This window comes from Pyxicephalus adspersus, chromosome 6, assembly GCF_032062135.1.
Source record: "Pyxicephalus adspersus chromosome 6, UCB_Pads_2.0, whole genome shotgun sequence".
Lineage (NCBI taxonomy): Eukaryota > Metazoa > Chordata > Amphibia > Anura > Pyxicephalidae > Pyxicephalus > Pyxicephalus adspersus.
In genome coordinates, this window is record NC_092863.1 from 81,161,106 (window position 1) to 81,180,576 (window position 19,471).

The following is a 19,471-nucleotide window of genomic DNA, read 5'->3' on the forward strand; positions in this document are numbered from 1 at the left end:
CCTAAGTGAACAAACGCAAATGGTTCCAACAAAAAATGTTCTACAACTTTACCGAGTACTGTCTTAGGTCTGTATATCTTCTAAATATGTCACTGACCTTGTAAGTTAGTCATAAACTAATACAACAGCATTCAAGGGTGAGAAAGCTACACTATATTATCTAAGATATACACACTTTCACAAAATGCCAATTTCCACAATAGAATGCTAACTCTCTGACAAACAAAGCTAGATAAATATAGTGTAATGTTGTCAAGACTTTTTTCTTTTCCAATAACCTTACAGACTTAAGTATATTGGAAAAGCCAATCAGGCAACAGATAAAGAAGGGCACAAGAACAGATATCACCTATAATAACAATTGGTGATAATTTCAACCATGTTTATTCCACTGCAAAAACTTTTAGTTCAGCCCAATGGTGTATATAGTCTATGTATATAGTGCGAAACACTGAACGGAAAGTAAGTAACAATGATTTAAATAAATGGATTGTAATTCAAATTAATAATATGATGGTTACAATGTATACCTCTTTTGTTTTATTATATGCAAGCTCTCTAGACCTCGTGATGAAGCGGACACTGTTTCCGCAAAACGCGTAGAGACACTCTTCATCTAGGGATTCCATGTTTATTGTTATGAAAACCAAATATGTACATGAGCGGTTGCTATGTTATTTGTTTTAATTATGAATAAAAAACAATCTTTTTGTACATTTTAAAAAATTATATTGATAATAACTGTGTTAGGCTGCCTAAAAAGTCACATTTGTGGTGTGTTTTGTTTTGCATTTGTATTAGTTTTGTGGATGTGGCGGAGTATGTAATTAGAGTAACAAAAGAGAGTAGCTGTTACTGAAACACATGACTTTTCATGGACAGATTGGTAGAATCAGTGCTCTTAGTAAGGAGATAAAACACGTAGGGAAATGTCACGTAATAGTAAGTCTACCAGCATAAACCACTAGTTATACATCCTTTATAACCATGGGTCGCTTCTTTCTCCATCTTCTTGCAGGGGGATGCTCAAAATCATCAGACATCTGCCTATGTCATTTCATAAGAAATTTTCCTGACATACTCTTTCCATAATTGGCTTAGGTATCATAACCAATTATATCCAGATGCAGGAAATGGAAAATGTATTTCACAGGGCTGCTTTACCATGCAATATTGTACATCATAATCTTACATTTTATCACAGTAAATGTGCACTACACTGCAAAAATCTGTTTTAACACAGAACCAAGTCATGTTTATAAATTATTCTCATACCATGTAAAATGTAATAATTATGAGAAATGTAATATTAGATAAAGGCTCTACAGCGTTTCCTCTCCTTTAATTACAATCTAGGACAGGAAGCTCGATATCAATATCTCAAGCTCCTGAAAAGTTAGAAATATCTTCTGAGCATTTCTAGGAGCTATTTGTACTAAAGTGAGTCTACTGTGAATACAAGCCTATGAAAGAGAACACCAGACCAATGTACAAGAGAAGCCTGTTCCCCCGATAGCCTGTGAATAGCGGTCTTGGCTCCTCTGTCTGTGGATATGAGGTACCCTCTTGTCAGACACTGGCTTGATCACAACACACAGAGGAGCCACACAGACATCTCTCTTTTTCAGTATGGATGTGAACTTGCAATGAACCCATACTTAAAATACATCTTGCTATTTCTTATTCTGCATGGATCTTTATTCAATTATTTATAGACAAGAAACAGAATGATCATATGACAGCTGGGATATGCAGATAATTTTAGGGATTGGCAGGTTAGCATCATCCCTACGATTTAGGTCACTGCCACATATATTCCCATTAAAGGTCATGGACTGACATGTGAGGTTATTTCCTGGTAAATGAAAATATATCACTAGGCATAACACAGATGATTCCTAAATCAAAACTTACTAGAGAATTTACTGGGGGGAAAAAAAATAATGTGGACGTTTGTTTTCCAAACCATGCTTAGTTTAGTACCATTGTCATACCAGCATCTGTGCACCACCAATGTGCCTAAATATATCATCCATAAAGACAGCTACAAAGCTGACATGGTTGGCTTGGCTTAATTTGGGCCAGAAACATTCCTACAAGTTATCCTGGTTATCCAAATTCCTAAAAAGCTTCTCAAAAGAGCTATAACCCAATAATGGCATCCACCCAAATGGCCCCATAACCAATTAAAGTAGACACACCTTATGTTTAAATCACCTTTAGTGTATTAAGTTGGAAGTTGTATAAATGATAACCAAATTTGGACTTTCCTGCACATATATTTTAAGCTGCACCTTGAACCACCAGCAAGGGGGGTTGACATGCCGTAGCTTACAAGACAAGGACGCCTAAGAAATTGTGTGGTCTTACAAATACAATGGTTAAAACATTTTTTAGCAAATCATAATCCACAACAATGGGGTACGAACAATGAGTAATTTATCTGACACATTTACTTTACAGGCAAAGTATTACGAGACCACAATGGGAAAGGTCCACCGTTTTAAAACTACCAATTTAAAGTATGTTTGTGCCCATGCATTTAAATAGGACAAAAAGCTAAAAAATGTCATACCTTATGTGCCCAGTGTGTACACATTCTTTTGTGTTTCTGGCATTTACCTGGGGGATCAGGGCATTCATGAAGAATGCACAAAGCAATAATGTATTTATTAAGGCAGCATGATACCTCAGAGGTTAGCACTCTGGCCTTTGCAGCACTGGGCCCCAGGTTCGGATCTCAGCCAGATCACTATCTGCATGGATTTTGCAGGTTCTCCCTGTGTTTTTGTGGGCTTCCTCTGGATACTCTGGTTTCCTCCCACATTTCATAACATGCAGTTAGGTTAATTGGCTTCCCCCCTCCCCAAAACTGACCTTAGACTTTGTTAATGACATGACCATGGTAGGGATATTAGATTGTGAGCCCTTTTGAGAGACAGTTAGTGACTATGAATTGTAAAGCCCTGCATAAGATGGAGGTTTTCAGTTAATGTATTCCTATTAAATATCTAACCACTGCTGTCATTTTAGCACTGCTGCGCACAGAGGGTCGGATGTTATCAGAGGCGGATGTTGGAGGCAAAGATGGGTGTCCACTGCATTGAAATATACAGTGGATTAAGAAACCAGATGAGCATATTACAGGGAATCCACCCAGTGCCGCCTGCAGCGAAACTGGCTGGGGAATATTTTTGAGCAGACAGCTAGAATCCCTGCAGCTAATGTCATGTCAAGCAAAATGAGAGCAGCCTTCTAGCAACAACACTTCGGGGAAAAACAAGGACTATGACACGTTACCTACCAAGTGTGCAACGCACATCAAGGTCATGCTAACTGTAAAACTGTATTATCAACTACTTCTAAAATTTACCCTACATGGCCAAAGCATTTTATGATTCATATATATCAAGTAACAAATAATAATGCCAGATGTTGAGCTGGGTACAACACTACCACAAAAAGAAATGTTAAAAGATGTTAATCTAATCTGGCCACTGGCAGTAAACTCCTGATTATTAAAACACTGTCTGCTTTACTGGACCAATATAGAAATCTTTTGGGTAGCATAGGCGCCTCTGGTTAGAATATTTAACGTTCACAAATACAGCACGTACGCTACAATCAGTGTTTGTAACAAAACAATGAAAATGCAGAAGACTAAAATATTTTCAGTAAATTCAGACGGGAAGTTAACCAGTCCCTGGAATTTAATTGCAACTGCTCTAGTCTCGGGATTCGTGAGGAGGAACATGCATTTATGAGCTTTTGCTGAACACACAAGTAAGCAGTTGCATTTCTCTTTCCACATTTATTGCCCTTTATGACATTTTTCACCCTTCTACTAGTGCTTCTACTAGTGCTTACAGTTGGAAAGCATACCTTTTCAAGTCTTTGGGAGCTGTTGAGCGGCAGACCACACGTAGACCCAACATGACGCTTAAAAAGACTGCCAACTCACACTTATTGGAAACTAAGTGGAAGTAAGTGGAACTCCGTGGTACCAAATATGATTATGACAATGTTGGTAGTCCCATAGATTACAACTAAATGCACACTTGAGGTCACAAGGTGTATGCCCTCCACATGTTTGCAAAGGTATGAAATTTGTCAACTCTGAAATTTGTAACTTCCTTTTTTTTATCTACACAGGTTGTTTTTTCTTTTTAGTTAAAGAGTTGAGGGGTTACAACTCAGATGAGATTTACCATCATTTTTTCCTGCTATGTATTGTCACAGTAACTAAAATGAGACAAATTAAACATGGACCTTAAATCTTCCTATACTAGCACTTATTTTGGTAGAACTGTCCAAAAGGGGATTCCCCCCAAACTGAAGAGATTTCCCTAACTGTTGTGACAACAGGAAATTAAGTAAATCTTACTAGCAGGAAAAAATGACAGGGGAGATAACAATTCTCTACTCAACATTATCCCAAGTAATACTGACCAGAACTTCCGTGATGTAATGAATGAGCCGTTTCCCATTGCTTTCCTGACAAATGTCTATGATTAAGTGTATCATCTTCTATGTGATTTCTGTTATTTTCTGTGTGTAGTATTATTTACTACTGTTCTCCTGTCATGGGTTTCTTTATTATAACTCCAATTTATTTATTTATTCTTTATTAAAACTCCAATAATCAGTAAACGGCTGAGGCACTTAATGTCCCTTCCTGGAGGATAATGGAATGTAGTGGATAGTGGAACTTTCAACAGATTCAGGATCCTCATCAGGTCATGATTCTGAGCAACATTTCACCCCACATATAAATTGGCTTGAAAAAAAGAAGATGAGAACATCCAAATTTGCAGGCAAGCAGTGTATATTCCAGAAAACCTGGACGTTTTTAGCAGTGGGGTGTACTACTGTTACTAGTGGCCCAAGTGGTAGGCTCAATCACTAGAACATCATACTAAGATAGACATACTATTGTTAGCTATTTTTAATCATTTTAAATATGCAGTATTTTTTATTCATACTTGGAAAGCCTACAGTGTAGGTTTGTATTTAGGCACTGTACCAATACATATCCCAAACAATTGAATTATTTCTCATTTCAGGATAGAAGGTGGAACCATGCAAACCATTCCTGTATATCCAATCAGCCAAATGCACATTCTGAACTTCTGATGTATAATACAGTATAACCCTTACAGGTCATAAGCAGAATTCAAGTCACACAGCCTTTACTAGAGGAACACTACATACATGTCAAGCAAAGGGTGAAGACAATGAAATCTCCTTTTAATAAAGTTTCTTCATAGTCATGATTTTCATTTTACGTTGAATGAATTAACTCTTTTTCTAGCAGTGTACACTTTTTTAAAAAGTACCTAGTCTGCAATAAATTAGTGACGTAAACACATTTAGGTAAAATATGCCTGTGGTTAACTTAAGTGGAGCTAATAAATAACCATGAGTTTGTAAGTCTGCTGGCCTTTTTCTTTGCAAATCCAAATATAGTCATGACAGAGGGGGATGATAAATGCTCTTGTAGACCAGAATTTGGCAAACGCTTACTTCTCAGCCAGGAGTCATTCAAGTGAAGCACAGCATACTGCATGACTACACAGCAGATATGTAGGTGGTGCAGAAATTCTGCACACAAAAGTCAGGACTTCAAACTTCTGGTTCAGATATTTGTGACATATACGAGAGTGATACTCTGTAACATGCTGAAAAAAAAAATATTTTGTTCATCTGTAAGTCTATGTCATGTTCATATCCTATAAAACTTCATGCAGTGAGTGCAATTTTCTGATTTTATCAATACCTTGTTGTACCTCTATTCTCCACAAATACCACTGGATATGCAATAGATTACCCATGAAAGCAAGTTCCAAGGTCTGAAGCAATATTTTTGCGATGCAGTGTGTTGTGGTAACACACTTGTTACTATCGTGAATGGCACCCCAATGTACCAAGGCAACACAGCCCCAGGGTTGTTTTGGTGCATGTCTACTGCAATGTGCGATATAATGCACAAGAATAGCAAAGGGATGGGATCCTAACATACGTTATTTATTTATTTTTATTTTAAAAGCTGTATAGTATCCGCTTTGTGACTTAGTTCATGTACAACGCATACAGCATTCAGCCTTCCTTTTTGGGATCAACTAAATGCCAAAATGCATTAGACAGTCAATCAGCATTTTTATCAGATTGTGTGATATCTGTGCTCCTTGTCATGTCACCATATTACATCTCTAGGAAGCCTGGCCCATTTCTGTGTATGTTCAAACTGCTATTCATGCAGACGTTAGAACTGGCATACCTACTGTCACAACACCTTGCTGTTCATTAATATTTATTCACATGTAAAAGGCTTTATTCTGTGGCAAGCAACTGAAAAGCTCAAATACAACTAAAGAGATTATATCTGGTTAGAGATTGCTCATTTATATGTAAAATTGTAAATTTACTTAAGATCAAATGCTTTTAATATAGAGTTTTTTGCAGTTCTGCTTTATGTTTTGCTAAATGAGACACCAAGGAATTCTACCAAATTATCCAAAAGTAAAAAAAAAAAAAAAAAAAACGTGTTCAACAGGAAAATACAAACATTTTTGAAATTCCTGTTTTTTGTTACTTGTTTTTACTGTTGTTACAGAACACATTTATAACAAAACCTTTAAATCAGCCTGACACTATATGGCACGACTTGGAATGTTATGGTTTATTATAATGAAGTCAGGAGCAAAAGAATGTGTAGAATAAAAGGGCAAACCAGTCTAATGTAATGCCACAAAAAAAAGAATAAAGTAAAACAAAACCATGTGTATATTATATTAAAGGACATACAGCTTGCATGATATTAAAACAGAGTAGAGAAATACCCAGGCTAAAACACAACTTAAAAACAACACAAAAACAGTTCACCTGGAAGGTATTGGTAGGGCTGTTGATAGAGGAAGGTATCATTGTACCAATCTTCTTGTATCCTCTTCTTTCTTCAAAATGATTTCATACCAGTGTTATAATTTTCTGTTAATACTTAAAAAACCTCAGGTAGTGCAGAAGGAAATAAAGTGGGCATGCTTTTAGCAGCTATATTTATAGACAAATGTCAATATGAAAGACTTCGTAAATCAATTTTGAACAGGAACCTATGTAGAATATGCAGTAATCCTCAAACAACCTCCATAGTTTTGAAGCCGTAATCTGTAAATATGCAGTGTCCTGTGAAAGCATTGGGGTTTTTCAAATATGTCACATTACAAGGTGGAATAAAATTGATTTTGGCGGCTGACACTTTGAAATAAGTGTAAAGTGTAAAATAATTTGTATTCCCTTTAAACCACTCCAGTGTAGCTTAGCAGTATGTTTAGGATCAAAGTCCTGCTGGAAGGTTGCTCAGGTCTCAGATCTCTAGAACACGGAGACAGATTTTTCTCAAGAATGACCCTGTTTTTCCTGCCCTCCATTTTTTCATTCAGTACTGACCACAGTTCCTGCCCTTGCCAATGAAAAACCTTCTCAAAATATGCTGCCACCATAATTTTGTTCTGTGGGAAAGGTTTTCTCAGGGTGTTGGGATGTGTTAAGTTTTTTTCACACACGGCGTTCCCCACAATGGCCAAAGAGTTAAATTTTAGTCACATCTAACCAACTAAATTTCCTATTTTATTTAACCAATGGCTTTTTCTGTCTACTCTTCCATAAAGCCCCGTCTGCGAATTTGTATGGCTTATGCTGGATACTCACGTGCAATAAACGTTGTTGGAAAGGATCTTTCATGGTTCTTTCCAACAACAAAAGACTGCACAATGCATGACCGAGCGCTGTACAAACAACGCCATTCTGCTCTATGGAGAGAGGAGGGGAAGAACAGTGGACCGGCACCCCGCTGTGCTCTCTACCCTTCACTTTTATTACAATGGTTCTTTTTTTATCGTCCGTGGATCCGCCTGGACAGACGACAGAACGACTAACAACGAGCCCTGTACACATGCCAGATTCTTTTTAATATCAGCCCAAAGGCAATTTTTGGATGAGAATCATCTGACGTGTGTACGTAGCTTTAAAGTAGTCCAATGGACAGATAATGCTATATCTGCTGTGGACCTTTGCAACTCCTTCAGTGTTATCAAAGTTTGAAATTATTTTTCATAGACTAATCATGATCTATACTTATTCAAAACTTGGTTTCTGACCTGTTTGAAGTGCTCCTTGGTCTTCATGTTGCTTGCTTGGTAGTGTTGTAGAGTCAGGGGCCCTTCATAACTGGCCAATTTACTCTATATACACAGACACTATGTAACACAGAGTGAACAGATGAACCATACGCCTATTTAACTAATAATGCGATTTTATGAAGTTAATTGGATGGACCAGATCTTATTTATGGGGTTTTATAGCAAGACGGATGACATGTGAATACACAACTTTTAAGGTATTACTTATGGATTTTAAAAAAGTAAAAAAAAAAAATCTTTCAAAAATACATCAATAATACCTAGTTTCCCCCTCAGTTTTTTCTCTACTATGTAAGCAATCTACAACACAGTTATCTGTCTTTTACCTGCACTGTATAGGATCTCATTGTACGTATCAGAATGTAATGATTATATTCAGATTTAAACACAAAATTCAATATACAGGAGAAAAGTAGCTTCCGTCATCAACAGTAAAGATGAAATGACACACAAAACAAAAACGACAAAACATCACTGTGACAGTTTAACACCAGCAAACAGCAATTTCATCAAACCCAAGTGAACCTGTGACACCGGCTTCTGCACTCCTGTCATTCAGACAGTCATCCCGTCTACAGATAAATATATAATGGCTTCCAGTCTCATTATGTCACATACAGATATGAGCCATCTGCCGAACAGACATGAACCGTTTCACCAACATCATCTCATTACACTTCACAAGACTAATGTTGCCGTTTAAATCTCATCGCTTCAGCCAATTTATAAACATTAAACCCTGGCATGGTTTCAAAGCTTTCCAGCTACCTGGTCTGGAAAACTGAGGAATGGGAAAGAACTCACTGATAATGACAGCACCCCAGGGTCAGGGAGACCTACACTGCTATGAATACAAAGGCACAGAAAGCCAATGAAGAACATTGAGCCATGCTAAACCTGTATACAAAAGCGTGAATTACATTTCATACAGTACACACAAAAAGGTATCTAAATCCAAAAATGTTTTCTTTTGGAAAATATAGGGAACAGTTAGAACGAGTTAGATTTTTGCTGCTGTCTACGTCTCTGCTGGGGAGATTGGACTTCTCTATTTGTCCTGGTGAAAGTGAGAGACAATCCAAGATGTTAAAGCAGACCTTAACCCAAATTTCTACTTTACAATAATGGGTAGACAACCCTTATATATAAAGTAAAAATAATATTCTCTCTTTTTTTTCTTTTTTTTTTTTTTTGTTAGGTGCAACACCCTGCCGTGGTGGTAAAGAATGAATGGGAGCCCAGAGCCTCCCGGGATACCTACGTAAATGCACCCCAGGAGGCTCTTGGCTGCTCATTCTGCACATGCCCGACATCATTTTCCTTCACCGGGGAAAGATACTGATCTCACACATGCGCAGTGAGTTTGGCTCTTTTTTCCCCTTTTACAGTGGACTACATCACCCGATCTTGCACCTGCCCAGAAGGAAGGAGGCCGAAAATGGTGGCACTCGGCTTTCCTTCAAAGAAGGAATCCAGGATAGCATGTGACCTGATCAAGGAAAGGTTGGGCACGATCGAGATCTGCAGGATTAAAAGTGTGATTTTTTTTTTTTTTTTTCCCCTTTAGTTCCGCTTTAACTTTGCTTTGACTTACCTAACTGTTTCAGGGATTTATGCTCCCTTGAGATCCTGGCTGTATTAAAAAATAATATGTATTATATTTTGCATTTGGGTTGGTGATAATTCTTAATATATTTGTGGCCTCCGCAGCTGAAACCTTGGACAGCCAACTGCAGGAACTTTCCAAGCATCATTGTCAGGTTTATTATGGTGACAGATTTTTACTTAAAACAGATGCATAGCCAAGAAGCAGACGGGGCATATTTTATATTCACAAAGTATCACTTTGAGTACCAAAAAGGACATTTTGTAAATAAAGCTGTCTTTTTATTGTAAATCTGTCTCATAATAAACGTCGGTGTTCCTATTGGTCATAGTTTTGCCAAATGGCAAAAGTTTAAAAAATGTCTTTGTTTTAATCTAAAACCTATTTACAAAAAAGAATAAATAGAATCTAATGTATAAATACAGATCAGGGTGAAATCTGTGTTCCATGAGCTGTCAAATAGCGACTACACAGTTCCCAGACAAATCCTGGTAGGGAGCAGCAATATTAAGCTAGAGATGGAATGATAATGAATGTACAAAATGAGCACTGCAAACCCCGAAGAGTTTAGGAAACACTGGGCGATCCAATCAATGATTCTAATTTCTATTCTTCCTACTTACTAGGCAACAACAACAACCTGCGGCAGCCCTCAAGAACAGCTTTGCCAAATGGGAATTTGCAATGAAAATCACAGAACAAAAATATACAATTGCAGTCAGATGAAGACAATTGGAAGGAAGAAATAATCATAAGCTATAAACAAAGGATGAATACTGTTTGCCTTTTCCTTTATTGGATTTACAATACTAATTGTAATGAAAGATACAATAATAATATATAATATATTATAAAGGTAATGAAAAAACCACACACAATGTTAACATACTTTCCAAAAAAGAGAATACAACATACAAAAGAACACAATAAATGTGGTCAGTTGTGTTGAAGTTGTGGCACGGTTCCTGGAAGTGACATGTTGCTTTCCCTGCCACCACAAATATAAGAGCAATGCATACAAACGAGTTGACAGCCACAGGCATATAGCAGCATTTTGCTTTGTGCCTGGAAACAGTCAATAATATGGTTTTGACCACATGTCTAAAAGGAGGTCTCACTCTACAGCTGCTGGCAAGGAACAGGCTTTGCCACTTTGTCTGTGGCTATATTAGGAAGAAAATAAACTTGCACACCTTTTATTTTGATGCACGTGGAGTATATTTAGCCAATTAAAGTTCAAGGTTTGTTCAGACTCTGAGGGCTAAATGCTAGAAAATCACATGGGATTAGTGGGTGTTTTAAATATATACCACGTATAGATTACCTGCATTAAGGAACCACTATGGCAAGTATTTTCCAATATATCTGATCACAACAGCCAGTGTTGACCTTACTGTAAAATTGCTGCACAAAGGTATATGTACACTATCATAAAAGCAATATATTTCATTCTGCTAATATTGTGGATTCATTTCCATTTCCCCTAACAAGATTTTTTAATGATTTTCCCATTATCCTAAATTATACATAAACTATCTTAGAAGATTTCATTACACTGGAATTTGCCATAAGAGACTGACAGAGAGGTTTTAATGTGTGATTTCAATACACCGCTGCTCTGAATAAGATTACCGTTCTTTGTCTATTTCCATCCTCCCCAGGCTGATAGATCTGCTATTTGATGTAAGCTGTGCAGCTCTTCTCCATAAAAAAGTCCAAAAGACTGGAATTAATTACCTCCTAGCGCAGGACTTAACAATCAGCATAGAACATTACTGGAAAAGCCTTAGGAGTTAACAGAACAGTCTTTGCAGGTGTAAAAAATTGAACGGCCTATGTTTCAGGACACATCTTCATCAGATACGCTTTGCTAGACTTTTGACAGGCTTCAGAGATCCAGCTAACCTGAGGAAGTAAAGCGAGTAGCTGGAGCACCCCTCACGCCTAACACACAAATAATCATTCCCAGACAAGGCAAGGATTAGAAATCTTCATGTAATATTTATATAGAATAATGTGTTTTTAGAAAATGTGAAGGGCTTTTGCAGACCGAGAATTCTCTTACAACCCTATAAACAATAACATGCACTTGGGAGAAACTGAAGTCTGCGCTTTACAGATTTGGGAATGGAAGCATGTAAATTAGAATAAACAGTGAAATTAGGGAGGAAAATCTATTTTATGAACAGAAATTATTTTTTATGAAATGAAGGAGGGATTTTATTATTAATAATATTAAACAGTATTTATATAGTGCCAACATATTACGCAGCGCTGTACATGAAATACAGGTTGCAAATGACAGACCAATACAGACAGTGACACAGGAGGAGAGGACCCTGCACAGAAGAGCTTACAATCTAAGAGGAGGAGAAAGCATCACAAAATAGGAAGGGGGATATGGAATGGTGGGTAGGTAGTGAGGATTTAATAAACCAAAGATGGGATTAGAGTGTTTTAAATGAACAGAAAGCAGAAATATAATGAGAAAGGCCATTCCAGAGAGTTGGGCAGCTCTAGAAAAGTCTTAGAGCCGTGCGTGTGGTGAGGTTATGAGTGAGGAAGTCATTAGTATATCATTGGAGGAGCAGTGAGAGCGGCTAGGGGAGTATTTTTCTATCAGGTCAGAAATGTAAGTGGGACAATAACTGTAAGGATTTGAAAGCAAAGCACAGGAGCTTGAATTTGATTCCAAGGTGAAATGGAAGCCAATGAAGAGAACTACAAAGGGATGCAACAGAAGGGGAGCAGTGGGAAGGATGGATGAGTCTGGCTGCAGCATTCATAATAGATTGTAGAGGAGAGAGTCGGGTTAATGGAATACCAGAGAGGAGGAGGTTACAGTAGTCCAGACGAGAGAAAAGAGCATGTACAAGGAGTTTGGTGATCTCTGGGGACAGTTGGGGAGGATTTTGGAGATCATGTGAAGGTTAAAGTGACAGGACCTGGAAATGTTGTGAATATGGGGGGTAAATGTGAAGGCAGAATCAAATTTTAATAAGATAAAGAAGGTGCTGTGTCTCAGAATTCAGTGGTGTTAAATGTTTACAGTGAGCTGACAATCACTGCATTCACAAAGGGCAGATTGAGGGATAGAAATAGCATACCTTGTCTGTCAATTCACTTAAAATCCTAACATTGGGTATACACAGTTTTATTAATTTAATTTTGTTTTCGAGAAGGAAAAAAAGACTAGAAACCACACCCCACCCGATCAGCTTTTTCATTTCTGTTTATGTAGCAGATTTTCCTTACTTCCTCACTGGTGAAAGTACTGATGAAAAATCTCTCCAACGAAGCTCTGTATTCACTTGATAACCTAAACGCTATGCAAAGTATTTCCCACTATATCAAAAATAAAAGTTGGGGCTGAACAAACATTTTTTATACACATTGTTTATGTGTACGTCGACATTCAGTTTAGCTTGCAGTCTGTACAGTAATCTAATCTTCTATTAGCAGAAGACACCTCAGACTATTGTATGTTCAAGTGACTGGTGCTGTTTAAAACCCACTCGCTTCCTTAAAAACTTACCTGATGTGCTTCGTACATGAAAACAGTAATACTAATAGTAATACAGTGCTTTGAAACTGTAATCAATTACACTACATAAGTAGGTTAGAGAACATCTGTGCGCTTTATTGATGCTAAATATAAACCATCCAGAAATATTTTGGGACAGAAATAAAAAGTGATAGCTTTGCACGCTGCTGGAATATAGAATTTGAGGATTTATCTAGTATGCATGAAAAAACACAAGAGCTTTAATGGATTTCCTAATTCATTATTATGATAATAATGATCAAAAGAGAGCTGCTGGTAAACATCAATTTAACATTCCTATCAGAATATTGTACAAGACAAACGCATCCTTTTAACAAAGAGCTATGGGATAATTAAAAAAACAAACAAAACAAAAACAAATGTAATATAGGAAGCCGCTGAGGTTACTAAATAAAAGCAATGAACATATTTTCCTCTTAAATTCCACTCATACCTCATAATGCTGACTGACAGCACAGCTTGCACATTGCAAGGTGATGAAATATACCCAACAATGGAGTTATATCTTTACTGAACAGTTCAGGGATACCTAGCTGTGAAATTCAGATAAGTGTGGACAGATGCAGAATATTTCAAAATTTGGGCCTTGAGAAACTAAGAAAATGTAAGGAGGTTAAAGCTATACCAAAAGTTTTAGGTCTGAACTTTAAGGGGAAAAAAAACATACTACATATTTAATGCATATAGGAGAACTATTTTATCTGTGAAAGGATTTGTATTTCTGTCAATTCATGTCAGGGATTTACACAGTTCTTTCACACAGAGAAGCCAGTCTGGTGACCATATATGTTTAATAGTGATTAATATTATTATTACATATTTATATAGCGCCATCATATTACACAGCACTGTACAAAGTCCATAGTGGTGTCACTAACTGTTCCTCAAAGGAGCTCACAATCTAATATCCCTACTATAGTCATATGTCATTAATGTAGTCTAAGGTCAATTTAGGGGGAAGCCAGTTAAACTAACTGCATTTTTTTGGGATGTGGGGGGAAAGCAGAGTACCCGGAGGAAACCCACGCAGACAGGGGGAGTACCTGCAAACTATCCCAGCAACAGCAACACTAGCAAGTCAATTAAAACCTCTTCTGCCATATTTAATTTTTGGTTGGACCTCTTATTCCCCAACAAAGAATGGAGTAAACAAAGAGATGAAAGAGGTGAAAAAATTAGTTTTGTTCCATTTCCCATATCTCGATTTTCTGATCTCTGCCTTTTCTAGAGTAGAGCAGAGCATTCAGTTCTTTAAAGCAGAGCACATGGAGACATGAAGAGAAGGCCAGCGGAATGCCAATAGTGGTGAAATAAAAAGAAACCCATACCGTGGCCATCCAACTCTTTGTCAAGCACCACATAACTATATATCACAAAATGGTTAGATTGGTTTATTTTATGATGATTTATTGGTCATAGGACTTACCCGATAACACGTCCCTTTCCTGGGTTTTTTTTTGCAGTTCTCTGCCTCACAGCAAAAATTTATTCCTGAAATTCAAACATTCGGTGACAATTCAAATGTTGAGCCGGTGACCTAATGGAGAAGACAAAAGTTTAAGTTAATACACAACCAACTGCATTGATATCAATCAGGAATTAAAAAAAATCTTTTTTAAAACCCACAATAAGAGAAAGTGCGTAAATAACCTACTATTAAAAATGCTGGTTTGCTGGGAGTTGATGGCTCTCTAATGTAGCAATTCTCAGCTTGGGTTCCATCAGAGATTGCTGAGGCTCTTTGAGTTGGTTGACTGACCTTTCATTTATTAGTGATTGTAGGGTTGGCATTCTGACCACAATTGTAAAAGTTATTCAACCTACTGAACACCAATGTAAGAGACATTTTTCCCATTGACCTCCAGTAAATTGGTTTAAGCAGAAGCAACTCAAGACCTGAAAACTATTTAAAAGGTTCCTCTATAGTAAAATGATGAGAAAGGCTGTTTTATACAATATTTGCACCAATGACTTGAAAAAAGTGTGCAGATCAGAAAAGTCCACAAATAACTTGAAGTTTTTATCTGAATCATATACTTAAAATAAGTAAAGTAAGTAGCATGACAGCAAATAGCATTTCCAGATGGAGATGTCAGCAATAGCAATCCCATAGCAAATCTTTGATTAAAAACACTATCATATTATCCAAACAAACGTGAATATTTTATGCACTGAACAGAAAACCCTACACTAGTCAGATCTCAGGAAACAATAGAAACTATCTGGAAAATACATTCTACAGACCAATCCCCATCCCCTTGAGATCTGCAAACAAATGGGAATGATAGGCTTATTGTTAGGGAAAAAGAATCACATTCCACCATGATGACTGTTTCTATTACCGCACCTCTATGTGACCTAGTTGTCCTAAGCGATTCTTTTATTAGCTATGTATGCTCAGACTCAAGGTAGCCATACTCGTGTCAATTTACTGGAATAATTACACTATTGACGATATTTTTTATAAGATCCAAAAGCAAAGAGATAACAAAATAAAATGTTGGTTTTGTTTGACCACAAAAAAAGATAGGATAGAAAATGAATTGAGGAAAAATCTGATATCTTTCAATTTATTCAACATTTTTTTCTGTTTTCATGTAATTAGACCTTTCAGTTTTTTTAATACCCAGTATTAGCTATACAACTGACCAATGGTCTGTTACTTTCAACAGTAATTGTGATGTCGGTCAAAAGTGAATTTTACCTAAAATTTACTTAAAATTGCCAGTAAACACACTGCAGAATTTAATAAATATGTATAGACGAAGAACACATTTCAGTAGGATTCCTAGGGAGGAAATTCTATGGCAAAAACATGATGATGCCACAGACACCCATAAGGGTTGCAGAGCTGGTACAGAGGGAAGGTAGGAGGGAAAGGCCACCAGAGAGGAACACATAATTATGATTTTATTATTATACAGTATTTATATAGCGCCAACATATTACACAGTGCTGTACATTAAATAGGGGTTGGAGGAGGAGAGAACCCTACCCTGAAGGGCATAATACCTTTTCTTGTGCAGTATTAGTGCATTTGGATAGGGTCAAAAGTTTTTGTTTTGTTTTGAGTGGCAAGTGAGAAATAGATAGAACTGTGAGCCCTATTTGTCCACATTCACCTCTAGTGCTGAATGGTGGTTGAGAAAAGGGAAAACCTGATGACGCTTGAGCCGTGGAGCTGTGGTATGTGTTCTTGGAGAACATATTGCACAGCTCTGCTAGGGCTCCAGGAGCAACCAAGAAAGCGGAGCTGTGTGCTTTTTCCGGTTATCCGGATAACCGGAATTCTATTGTACGAAGTTGCTAAGAAATCTGTAGGTAGTCTTTGTATTTACTAAATTTACCCCTGCAAAATAAATAAATACAATGAAAGTTAAAAAATAAAGCCATAGATAGAAGCAGTTGAGAAGCCCTGGGGCACGATTATTATTTTGGGTGGGGTGTAACTGAAATACCCAATAACAATACTGTCAGGAGTTCACACAAGTCACTGCCATGTCATCTCAATGAAAAGAACAACCGCCTGTGAAAGTCACACAAACTGATTTATGACAAAAACAACAGATTGTTTCATCCTCACCTGATACACTAAACATTTAGATGTTTTTTGTAGCAAAGCCAAAATCATTAATTAACCGAATAAACTTTCCTTGCAGGGACTGGCGGACTGTTGTGTTTGATGTCAGAAGCTGCAGGGCCATCAACTTGGGAAAACACAATTCAGTGCCAGGGTAAATATTTTTTTTCTGCTAGGGGAAATTTAGTTTAACTGTATTAATTTCATATTCTACAAATCAATATTTGTCTGTACAATGTTACTTTATATTTGTACATGTATGATGGATGAATGATGATGATTTATTGGGAGATGCTGGGAAGTCATTGGCAGCAAAAATGGCCACCTGGTGATGTCAGCTACCTTTAAAGATATTTTTATCTATTATTTTAAGACGTAGTGGTAGTATTGTAATAGTAGTAGTAGTATATTTTTCCATGCAACATCGTGGCTGCCTGAACATCCACACCATAGCACTGATTCTCAAAGAACCAGAGTTTGCATTTTATATAACTGGTGGTATTGAAAAGTTCACTGCCACCCCCATTCAATCTCCGTGGGCTGCTGCTGATGAGATGCATCATCTAGCATCCCACCCAAAAAGAGGTGCGTCAGAGGCATAAATGTGGTAAGTTCCGGGGTACGCATGTGTCGCGTGTGGGACGCCAGACAGCTCTCCTGTGATACACAGAAGAGAAAAATTTACTGAAAAGCATGACCACTGCTGATCCGAATCAGGGCAATTTAAAAGCAGTCTATATTGCTCTATACCCACATCTTTACTTATCCTAAGACAGGCTATATCTGAAGCACCCTCTGATATAAAGGTGCCCGCTTCTCACCCTGGAACAAACTATATTTTAATTGTGCAATACTTTAAACAAACTGGCAAAAGTCTACGCTACATACCCCTGAGGAAGCCCACAGTGGCGAAACGCGTCGGATTATGAGACTCAATGATTTAATAATAAAACGCTAGTGGATCTTTGTAAAGTGTGTGAACCCCAGCCCATGCTGTTTAATAGGCAGGGTAAAAGAATTTTCCATTGTCGCACAATTTGTGTATGAATCTTATGAACAATACATAATCATCTTTTGAAATTAAGGCCAAAACCCCATCTTTTCTTTCCTCTTCATGTGTCTCCCTAATGTGTAGTGTTATGATCACTAGAGTGCAGAGATACCAGAGGTCTATATAATACTAGGCAGTAGTTTCTGGGGGGGACAGCTAGTAACATGACTATGGACTGCACAACATGTTGGGGCTATATAAATACTAAACAGGGTTTGACTTTGGTAAAAGGAGGAATCTAAACAGATACAGTTACAAAAATTTTTACAGTAGGCAATCCCCCTAGCTGGTATTTATCATCATTTGTATCTGAACCAGTTCAATAACTAATTTTCCAATAAATAAAAAATTAGAAAATAAAACTTGACTTAAAACAGTGCACAAAACACTGCGTACAAAAATGTAATCACTAATAATAAAAAAGTTTATAATTCCGAGAGACACATTTACAAGACACTCTAATAAATACCCATTTAAACAGCACTCTATGTTTCAATGTCTTGGTGTAGGAAACATTTATTTTACAGCACTTGTTGCTATAATAGGACAGCATGTACCAACTGATACAAAAGATAAATCACATGCCTACAAGCCAAGACATAAAAATTCAGAACCATGTTTAACAGTACACAGAATGAAAGTGGAAAATATTCCCTATTCAAACTAACAAGCTGGAACCACAGCTCAATACTGACCAAGGACTTACAGGAAATTGGTATAAAAAAAAAAAGATGTACTTCTAAGGATGTATTTTGCTGTTCAAAGAAAATTGTACATGTGTAAAGGGGACTGGTGTTTTGGAAACTTTAAAATGGTGTTCACATAAAGAAATCACATCGCAGGCATTCCCTGAATGTCAAAGATTTGTGTTTTATCAATTCTGGCTTTACGCATGTTGGATTGTCTACAGTACACACCACCAGTAGTGGCATGTAGAGAAAGATGGTCAAATGTTTTACTGCAAACCAAATGTCCCACCCCTGTGCATATCCAAAAAAATAGGTAAATAAATGCTGTATAGAGCCAACAGTGCAGGTGAATGACACAGGACTGGCAGCAATAGAGAAACAGTGCATTTTATGGAGGTCCAGGAGGGAGCTCAACAATTGTGCATCAGAAGTCACAGCAAATGCAAGTGAATCTGTACAAGGCTAAAGGATTAAAAGAACATTTAGCAAAATCTGAGGTGGTGTTTACCAACGGCTTCAGGACTTTTCTAGAGCTGCCCTGACTCTCTGGAATGGTCTTTCTCATCCTATTCAGCTTGCTTCTATTTTTCACTCAAAACCCATCTTTTAAAAACTTGCCTACCTGTCTTCTTTTGTCTCCTAAACCCTTACCACTAACCCACCATTCCATATCCCCCTCTTGTGTGATACTTCCTCCACCTCTTAAGGTGCGTACACACTTCCAATTTTTATCGTTCCAATCGAACGACGAACGATCGATTGGGCAAAAAATCGTTCGTAAA

The 19,471-nt window shown here is 37.3% G+C and overlaps 1 protein-coding gene across 5 annotated transcripts in view; it reads right to left on the reverse strand.

Annotated features, from left to right (window-relative positions):
- Positions 1-19,471, reverse strand: part of ERBIN (erbb2 interacting protein) — a 148,026-nt gene that overhangs the window by 95,390 nt on the left and 33,165 nt on the right. For all 5 annotated transcript variants that reach the window (XM_072416344.1, XM_072416342.1, XM_072416343.1 and 2 more), the window contains one exon: positions 14,796-14,906. The gene's annotated coding sequence lies outside the window, so the exon portion shown is untranslated. The remainder of the gene's footprint in view (positions 1-14,795; positions 14,907-19,471) is intronic.